The sequence below is a fragment of the Martes martes genome, assembly GCF_963455335.1.
Source record: "Martes martes genome assembly, chromosome: 2".
Classification (NCBI taxonomy): domain Eukaryota; kingdom Metazoa; phylum Chordata; class Mammalia; order Carnivora; family Mustelidae; genus Martes; species Martes martes.
In genome coordinates this window covers 15,209,419-15,219,884 of record NC_137889.1, presented here as the reverse complement: position 1 = coordinate 15,219,884, position 10,466 = coordinate 15,209,419, and the positions used below count along the sequence as shown (strand labels likewise).

The following is a 10,466-nucleotide window of genomic DNA, read 5'->3' as shown; positions in this document are numbered from 1 at the left end:
ATCTTCCCTCGACCCTTCCCCCTTCTCATGCGCACGCACTCTCTCTCTCTCTCTCTGATAAATAAATAAAAATCTTAAAAAAAAAAAAGCTAGAGATTAGAGGGTTTCTTGCCCAAGGTCTGGGACCAGTAAATTGTGGAATTTGAATCCAAGCAGTCTGACTCCAAGGCTTTGCTCCAAATCTGCAAGTATTTCCACCCAGCAGGACAGGAGCCTCGGAGAGCCTCTGGGAGACTTCCAGTGGGAAGAAGGGTACACCCATGGAGGTTACTGGCTAGAGAGCTGTAGACTAACTCTCCTCATAAAGTTAATGAAGTCAGAGGATCAAGTGCATGGCAGCAATAAAAGGGGCGTGGAAGAAGGGAGGACCATGGCTTCAGTGAGGGCCACTGGGAGACTATGTGATAATCACCAATAGTTATAGAACGGTGTCAGTTTGGTGGAAACATCCTTTTTCCCTATTGTTGGAAGCCCAGCAAATCTGAGATTAGTGGCATACAGTCCCGCTCTCTAGACACTAACAGTTTCACAGGGGAGAGGGATATTTGCCTAACGCAGACGTAGCCTCAAAAGAGACTGAGTGAGGAGCACCCAGTCACTGATTCCAACCCTTTCTTTAGCCATCCTGGAATTAAAAGCACATTGGCCACTATTAATTGATGTGGCTATCCTGCAGATGACCATGCTCAAAATCGGTAGATACAGAAGATCAATAATAGTGACAATTCTGCTGCTGACAATCACAAGTGAGAGCTTTTGAGACAAGATCATTGTCAACCTGTCCCTCAGCTTGTCCCAAAAAGGACCTTGACTCTGTTTAGCTTCTCCAGAAGATGGATCAGTTGGTGTTCGATAGATCTGGATCTAGCCAGAGTTAGCCACAGCATTTAAATCAAGCCAATATGTGACTGAGAACAACTGATCCGAGACTTAAATTTCTATTAGATTTGCTCCATTGCAACACCCAATTGGCTTTTGTTCGGGTGGCTACAGAAATGTTTGGGGAAAAAAGAAGATGGAAAAGGGACTTAAGTCTGTGTTCCTACATCTTTCCAAGTCACAAAATGGAACCCCCAACCATGGAGCCTGGAATGTTCATTTAATGAGAAAACTAAGGCGATGGGCTGACACCCTCCTAAGGTGGGTGCCATTATTCCTGTCCTACAGAGGAAGAGAGGGGGCTTAGCCAATGTTTTTAACCACTGTGCAGTCCTGCCTGCCTTCAAAGTCTTTATTTCATGGTCATGGAACAACCCTATATGTTGTGAGACTTTTTGAAATGATTAGGGAGATAAGTTTGGTTGTGCTTTTTTTTTTTTTTAAGTGTTAGCTATGAAAGAGACCTGAGGAATTATTTAGTCTAGTCCCCTTTTTTTCCAGAGGAGAAACCTGAACTTGCTTCCTTCCCTATGTCATACAGCGGCTTTACCAGAGAGAGTAGGAATTGAGATGTAATTCCTGATTGTGTGCCTTTCCCATTCTCAGGGGTCAGTTACCTGCATTAGGGCTAGAAACCAAGGAAGAGCATACCGATGAGGAAAAAAGGGTCTTGGAGGGAGAAGCGATAGGGAAGATAGTCAGTGACAGCTGTCACATGTTGTGGGTTGAATTGCATCCCCTCCTCTCCCCAGATTTATTTGTTGAAGTCTTAACCCCCAAGTAGATAGGGCCTTCACAGAGGTCATCAAATTAATGCCCTTATGGTGAACCCTGTTCCAATACGACTGATATCCTCGTAAGAAGACATGTGGACACAACACACACAGTGGAAAAACCTGATGAGAAGACCTAGGGAAAAGAGCTTTCTCCAAGCCAAAGAGAGATGCCCGAAGCAGATTCTTCCCTCGCTGCCCTCAGAAGGAACCAACCCTAGCCCACACCTTCATTTTGAAATTCCAGTCTCTAGAACTCTGAGACAATAAATTTATGTTGTGTAAGCTACCTGGTTTGTGATACTTGTAATGGCAGCCCTGACAAACCACTACAGCAGAGAACTTTGAAGTGCATAAGGAGGGGCTGAAGGACTGGTTGGAGAAGCAAGAGAAAAAAGAAGAGGCTACAAATGATGAAATCACAGGTGAGGAGGAAGAGATCTGAGCAGAGAAACCAAGGATTAGCCGAGAGGAAACCAACAGAAAGGAAAGTGGAGCCCATTTTTAATCTTAGACAGAGTCTGTGCGTAGAAGGGGGTCTTGGAGTCCTGTGCTGCTGCAGAGGCCATTGGAGTGTGGGCTGCCCTCGCCATCACTGTCCTGTAGTGCCTGGCACACTTTGGGAGGAAAGTCCCTGGAATATTACTTGAGACCACCTCCAGTGAGCACGGCTCGCAAAAACGTAAGGACAGAGTGCAGTCCAGTGGTTATTATGGGTGTGCTCTGGAAGCAGACTGCATGAGTTCCAGGTGCGGTTTTGCCTGCAGTAGCATTCAACCTCTGTGCCTCAGTTTCTCCCTCATCTGTGAAAGAATCATGTCAGCATCCACCTCATAGGGTTATGATGAAGATTCAAGAAGATAACGTGTGTGAACTGTTTCAATACACTGTAGCTGTTGTTTTCAGAGGGGTTTATCCTCACAATAATGCTTTTCATGCTGCAAATTTAAAGAAGTACTAGATAGCAGCTCTCCTCCCAATACCAGGCGCAAGCACCCCTGTAACCCGAACCGCCGTTATTAGAGGTTAAGGACAGTGGCAGACCTCAGGTGCTAGGAGGAAAAATAGGACCTGAAAAAGTTCATGTCAAATGGGCATTGCACAGATGCAGAACCCCTCAAAACCCCAGCCAGGGCTAAATAGGAGATAGAGGCCTCAAGAACTTGGCAGGTGGATATTGTCCTTGAGTAACGTTGGATCTGCATTCTGCTGTAACTAGACCAGTATGATAGGTCCGGAGTTGGTTCACGACCAAGACATTGCAGAAGTCCAGATGAGTCTTCCCTGCCAGGGACTGTGGCAAAACCCCATGTGGGGACCGTGTTGAAATCGGGTAAAAAGGGGCTCCGCAAGTGAGTGTCCAAAAAAAAAAAAAAAGAAAAAGAAAAGAAAATAGCCCAAGGAAGCTCCCCACCCCGCCCCAGGTCTCTGCCTGCAGAGAAACCCCAGTCGCCAAGAAGTCAGCAAGGCAGGCAGTTGGGAGGGGAAGACGCAAAAGGGCGTCTTCCGGTCCCCGTGGCAACGGGACCCCAGAGCAGGCCGGGCTTCTGGGCTGAGGCTCTGTGATATACCCTTCGCCCTTCCACAGGTTCGCTATGAAATCGAAGGCAGGCGAAGCGACTCCTACTGAGTTTGCTCGTCGCCTCCCTGCACCCGCCCGCACTCAGCCAGGTTTGGGCTCCTCGGGCGGGGAGGCAGGCAGGCGCACGTCGGGGGCGGGGCTTGCTGGCGGAGGCGGGACTTGCGGACGGGGCGAGGCGGGACAGGACGGGGCGGGGCCGGGCCGGGCCGGCGCGGCTGGCGCACCGGCGAGCGGCTTGGCTCCGCGGCGGAGGAGGCTGGGGCGCAGCCAGGGCGCCGCGGCTCTACGGCGGCGCCCTTAAATAGCATCCGAGCGGGCGCGGAACAGGCAGTGGGCTGTGGTGACAGCGGGCGGCGTAGCGGCCCGGCCAGCCGAGGAGGTGAGTGCTCTTGCCGAGGGGAGCCGCGTCCTTTCCGGCTGCGGCGCCGGTGGTCTCGATGGAGGCGCGGGGGCTCAGGCTGCCCCGCCGGCCCAAGCCCGGGAGGCGGCGGCCGCCGCGGACACGCGTGAGCCTCCCCTCGGCTCCCGGGGCCGTTCTGCTTTTCCGGCCTCTGCCCTCGGCTCCTCTTTCCGCGGTGGCGGAGGCCTTCGGGCCGCTTCCTGTGCCTGAACCGGGGATGCCCGGGCTGCGCGGGAGCGGGGCTGGTGCGCGGCGGGGTCCGGGTGACGCGTGCCGCGGGACCGGCCTCTCGTTTGTGTGGCGGCGGGGACCGGCCCGGCCCGGAAGGCGGACCGCGAGCTTCACATGCGAGGGATGATCCCGCGGGGCTGCGACCGGTGGTCTCTCGGCCACGGGCGTCCTTCCTGGCCCCGTGGCAGGGCTTTTGAGGCGCTCACGGACCGCGCCTGGAAGCACGGAGCCGGACGGTCCTGCTACCGCGGCGTGACAGTGGCCCCTGCGCGGAGCGCTTGCGGAAAGGTCAAAGGCAGCATCCAAAAGCCGGTTGCCAAGTGTAGAAATTCTCGCGGTGTCTCCAGAGTGCCCGTAGCCGCTGCACACAGCGGTGTTGGAGTCACTGATGTACGAAGCCTGGTGTTTTGAAATTAGGAGGCAGAAATGATGCCTTATCTCCTTGCGCCGTAGACGGAGAGTGGAGGTAAATGTCTTGAATGGACACGTGGTCTTGAACCTAGAGACAGTCACTGATCAGTGTGTGTGTTAGAATCTCAGACCCCTTCCCCGATCGGCCTACCTTCAAGGTTATGGAGCTTAATTAAGACTATTATAAAAGTATTCTTTGCCTTTTAAAGTTAACACTTTTAAGCATCTTCTTGGTGCAGGAGTCCGAAGTGCCCCCGACTGTCAGTACCCTTCCTTTTATTTATTTATTTATTTTTGTCATTGCTTAGCATGAGAAAAACATGAAATTCTCACAATTTCTGACACAAATTTCACCTGTGATTACCTCAATGTAAACAGTTATTTGCTTAACACAAACAAAAATTTCTGATTGATTCTGCACTTTCAAGTGGAGATGGCAACTTAGATTGGTGGATGAGTGGGGTCGAGGAGGTCGAACTTTTTAGAGGCAATCTTGCTTCCCAACATGGTGAAGCTGGTCTTTGGAGACGCTCTTTCTAGTCCTCACTCAACTGGGAGAATCCCTTCCCAGTCTGAAACTTGACTCCTTATTTGTGAAAGGACCGCATTAGGCTTAAAGCCTTTCATGAGCTAAGAGTCTATGACTGGAAAAAGACAATCCTTAAAAGCAAACCTCATACCTCCCTTCCTCACTTAAATAATGTAGACATATCATAGGCCATATATTATAGACCTCTGTTTTCTGCATTTTCTGCATTTACTGTAAACAGAGAAGCCTTTTTTTTTATCACCCTTCCCTCGCAATTATAAGCATTTTGACCTATTTCCTTCCTGCCTATGTTATGCATATTTTGGCACTAATTTTATTATTATTGCTGGTAGCCTGACTAGAAAGAGATCTCTGGGCTTTTTGATATGAGACATTTGAGAGAGAGCTACTTGGGACAAATGCAGGTAGGGACTGGTTTCTGTTTGTATCAGAGAGGCAGAGTTTTCATGGCTCTCTTTCTTCTGAATGGAGTTTGAAAGAACTCAAAGTGTCCTAGCATGCCACAGTGTCATGCCTCATGTCCAGGCTTTACCACATCTTTTGTTTTTGAGGTAGCCGTCTTGTGGAAAACGGACCTGTTCAGAGGAGGGGCCCGGGAAAGATCAGACTGTTTTGTCATTACAGCTGGGGATTTCTCCTCTCTCTCTTCAAGTTTCACTTTTCTGGAAAGAGCAAGACTACAGAAATACTAGTAATTTCTAGATGTTGACACTCAGGAACCTGAGATGAATATATAATTTTTAAGGTCAGCTGATGAATTTATTGTGCAAACTTGCCCATAAAGCATCTGTCCATTATTCTTTGGCACTTACTCTCTCTTATATCCAAATTCTGTTGAGTTAGGATCCATTAACAATGTTTTATGAACAGTATTGTTTGGATGATGCAATGGGTTAGACTCTTGGGTTCAAAAATACAGAGGAACTTCCTTTAAGGCAGCACCAGGCTGTTGGTATCTTATGGCCTAACTTGAAACCGTGGTCTTCAAGCCTTGCTCACTCACGGGCAGGTCAGTCAGAGGAGGCAGACTGAAGGTGCCAGAGGTTTTTACTGTAGGTTGTCACGCCAGCTTGGGCAGACAAACATCTTAGGGTCACTTTTCTTTGACATTCATGCCTAGAGGTTGCATCTCAGTGAACAGAGCTGATCTGAAGCTGCCAGGGGTTGAGTTTAGTTTTAAACATTGTCGTACTTAAAGGGGCTCTGAGAGCTTTTTTTTTTTTTTTTTAAGATTTTATTTATTTATTTGAAAGAGAGAGAGAGCTTGAGTAGGGAGAGAGGCAGGGAAGAAGTGGACTCCCCACTGAGCAGGGAGCCCCCACCTGGACACCTGGGGACCTAGGGATCTGGGGTGGATTCCAGGACCCTGGGATCATGACCTGAGCCCGAGGCAGACGCTTAACTGACTGAGCCACCCAGGTGCCCCTCTCTGAGAGCTTTTAAAGAAACCCAAGTTTGTAAAGCTTATGAACTAGAATAGAAGCAGTTTTACCAGTGTTTCTGGCTGCAACTCAGAAATGATCATTTTATCTCCAGTTCCTTAACTAAAATGGGTAATGACAGACAGCTCATAGGAATTTCTAGTTTGTGGAAGCCCAAGGTGATACAGAATTGTGAAAAAATTGCCCAGACGACAAGGACAAGAGAAAACTATTGCGTAGTCTGTGTTAGGTTACTTTTTCTGCCTTTTTTACATCCTCACATTCAGAAGTTCTTGACTGAGTTGTAACCTTTGTGGAATCAAGAGGGGACAATGAAATATGGGACGAGCCTTGCTTGAAACATGGCTGGCTTGGACAGAGGGCACATTCTTTGGACAAAAGCTGAGGTGGAGGTGAGCTCTCTGTTGCCCTGTGCTGCCTGCGTGGAGAATGCCTGTGGCTGGAGGCAAATGTCTTGTTTGCAGAATCTAAGATTTTAAAACTGGTGGCTCTATGTGGGTACCTGGCCTAACTCTCTTCTTGAGTTAGTTGCCAGTCTTCAAGTTTTACATGAAAACTTGAAAGCTGTCTAATACCTAAGTCAAAACGATTTGCCTTAGAAAACCTATATATGTGTGTGTATATGAATATAAAATATAAGATTATAATTTTAAAAATGTATATAGTATGTAAATATGAAAGTATTTATAATAGGAATGTACACTTTTGTTATAGAATTATATTAAAATAGGAATATATATTATATGTTTTTTATATTATAACAGGAATCTATGCTTATAGAAAATTTGGGAGCTCTTAAAAAACAGTCTTCAAGAGAATAAATGCTATTCACATTTTTGTGTATTTCCTTTTTGTGTTTTTCTAAACAATTGCTTTTTTTACTTTGAGCATATAGTTTTAATTGAAGATAAAAAATTTTTTTCAAGATTTTATTTATTTACTTGACAGAGAGAGAGGGAACACAGGGAGAGGGAGTGAGAGAGGGAGAAGCAGGCTTCCTGCTGAGCTGGGAGCCCGATGCAGGGCTCAATCCCAGGACTCTGGGATCATGACCTGAGCCACAGGCAGACACTTAATGACTGAGTCACCGAGGCGCCCCAAATATAAAAATTTTGATAACTTAATTTTAATCACATAAGTTATATTGTGCACATTTTTCCATGTTGTTACCTGCTCCTCAAAAAATGACTTTTGAGGATGACTGCATAATGTGGTTTATGGAATATGTCCCAATTCATTTACCCTTCTCCTATCATTGGATATATTTTTAAAAAATATTTATTTATTTTTGGGGGGGCACATGTGTGTGTGGCAGGGGCAGAAAGGGCAGAGGGGGAGGGAGAGAATCCTCAAGCAGACTCCCTGCGGAGTACCAAACCCAACATGGGACTTGATCCCAGGGCCTCGAGATCGTGACCTGAGCTGAAATCAAGAGTCGGATGCTGAACTGCCTGAGCCACCCAGGGGGCCCCTATTGTTGGATATTTAAGAATAACTATTTTAGGACAGTTTGCCAAGCTTCTCATATATTTAAATGTATCTTTTTAAGAAATTAGGGCATGTTCTGCTCTAAAACTGTTGGAATGAACAGTGATTTGAAAATTATTTTTGTTCGTGAATGATTTTAATGGACTTTGGGGTTCATGTGTTCTAGTCAGAAGCTGTCGAAATAAGGATTTCATGGTCTGGAAAGAGAAATGGAAAAAATGAGGGCATCAGAGGAGGAAATGTGGATTGCTGTTTACACCATTTCCTCATTCTGGAAGGCCTTCTGATAAATGTATTATCTGTCCATATGCACAGTTTTGGCTGCAAAAGAAATGGGTACTTTCCCCCTCAGGTTTGTTATGAGAGAAATGTCTGTAGAGCTAAGGCCCAAATACCTCAAATACCGTTTATTCTTTTAACAACTAGAGTAAAAAGAAACTCGCTGCAGAGACCAGTTTCTGCCTCAAGGCTCAGCTGTCACCTACAAAGCAGGGCAGTGTCAGATGACTAACCTTGTGGCCCCAGCCCGGGCAGGGGCAGGCTCAGGACAGGAGAGGTGGTGATAACAGCCAACCGCACGAGGCCCTGTCCTCAGTGCTTCTCACATGTTGACTCAGTTAAGCCTCCCAACAGCCCTGCAAAGTAAGTCCTGCTATTATCCCTGTTTTACAAAGGATATAGAAACAGGTGCAGGGATTAAGTCCCTCACACCGGGATTTGAACCTGCACGCAGTCAGGCTTCAGGGTCAGAGCTCCTAATTAATTGGCTCCGCTGCCTCTGAAGACCTTGAAAGTTCTTGGTCCAGGGAGTGTCTGGAAAGTTCCAGGTTACCCAGCTAGTGGTGAGACTGAGAACAGTCTCCACGTCACTGCCCCTTGCTATTTCCCTGTCTCATTTTTACACTCGATCTCAGACCACCAGAGTGCTGAAAAGGACAACAAATTTTGGTTCAGCTCAGTTTAGTGAGCAGCAGCATCACTGGCTAAGCAGCTCCGACTTTCTAGAGAATTAAAGAGTAAAAGGCTGTGCCTGCCCTGGAAGTTGTCTCCTAAGACTGGTGAACCGTCGAGGCACATGCTTAATGCATCAGGTGTGTGGAAGGAAGAGCGTGCATGGCTGGGGCCAGGGACCCAGGCTTAGCGGAGCTGCTCAAGCCTCACTCACTTAAGGAAGTGCTCAGCCTCGCCGCGGCACATAGATTTGCTTTCCGCTGCATATCTTAGGGCACTTTTTACCAGAAACAGACTTTCTCAGCATGTTTTAGACAAGAGAACAGAATTGTGCATTTTCAGGGTTTGAAGGCACAGTGGTATCCTCTAGTGGGGAGGGCAGCCTTTTTTCTAGTACAGTTTTAGGCAGAACCCCAAGATAGCAAATAAAAGCAGGGCTGCCATGGTCGAAGGGGACAAGAGTAGGGACCCTAGCTCAGGCACATCGCTTCCTCAGTCACCCTGGTCTGAGGGACTTCCCAGTGACCCCAGGCCCCCACAACACTGAAATAGCCTAATTTGCTCCCTTGGCAAACCTGTTGTTTGGGAGATGGGTGACTGAGCCCAGATTACACAACCTGTGTTCCCCTCCGGCCATGACACACAGGGGAGTTTGTTCCTGGGCCTGTTCGGGGAATGACCAGATCTCGATGTACTCTCTGATTTGTGCCCTGCAATCTGCTTTTCTTAATTTACTCTCTGTACAGGGTTGCACAACACATAGCCATTCTTCCATTTCCTCCTGGGCGTCACCACCCAATCCATATCCCCATCACCTCTGGTTTAGACAGCAGAGACCCTTCGTTAAAAAAAAAAAAGAGAGAGGGGCGCCTGGGTGGCTCAGTGGGCTAAGCCTCTGCCTTCAGCTCGGGTCATGATCTCAGGGGCCTGGGATCGAGCCCCGCATCGGGCTCTCTGCTCTGCGGGGATCCTGCTTTCCCCCCACTCTCTCTCTCTGCCTGCCTCTCTGCCTACTTGTGACCTCTCTCTGTCAAATAAATAAATAAAATCTTTAAAAAAAAAAAAAAAAGCACGCGTGAGAGAGGGAGGGTGATTACTTTTCCTAATGCAGAACTCTGATTGGATCCCGCCCTTCTGCCGAGAAGGCTTCCAGGACTCCCTTTAGAAAGCCCCAAGTTTTTAGCCTGGCTCTCATGAGCTTCTAGAGTTTGCTTCCAGCTTGCTGTTTCCCTTGTCTCTCCCCAGCTACCACATCCTGGGACTTCTGGAAAGGCAGACTCTGGAAGCACAGGGTTGCATCAAGATCTCTGCCTCCCAAGAACGTTTCCGTGAGCTCTCTCCTCTGCCTGACTGGCTTTCCTACGTCCTGGAAGGACCCCAGGGACCCTGTGCATTTAGCATGACCTGTCTGCGAGTCCTTATCGCACCCGCCTTCCTTAGAGACTCCCGATCACTCACTGGAACCCCGGGCTGACAGTCAGCGAGCTGCGGTGTGCCAGCAGCCACGATGATGGTTCAGATGTGGAAACACTCCCATACTGGGTAGAAATAGCTGCCACCCTAAGTGCCCCCACCCCTAATTTTGATTCGGAAGAGTTCAAGCCTCGTCCATCCAGGGATCTCCTGAGCCTGTTGTGGGCCAGTGGCTTACTTCGTTCCCAGTTGGTTGATGCCTGGCTGTACTGGTTATTCATTGTTTGGAATAACTCCCCTCCCTCCCTCCTTCACAAGATATGTGAACATATCTTGTTCCCTTACA

The 10,466-nt window shown here is 48.0% G+C and overlaps 1 protein-coding gene across 4 annotated transcripts in view; it reads left to right on the top strand.

Annotated features, from left to right (window-relative positions):
• The first annotated feature begins 3,438 nt into the window (after window positions 1-3,438).
• Window positions 3,439-10,466, top strand: part of ACSL1 (acyl-CoA synthetase long chain family member 1) — a 65,031-nt gene continuing 58,003 nt past the window's right edge. For 3 of the 4 annotated variants that reach the window (XM_080797697.1, XM_080797696.1, XM_080797694.1), the window contains exon 1: window positions 3,439-3,613. The gene's annotated coding sequence lies outside the window, so the exon portion shown is untranslated. Of the gene's footprint in view, window positions 3,614-4,226; window positions 4,332-10,466 lie in introns of those variants that run through there. The other variant, XM_080797695.1, reaches the window with a different exon arrangement.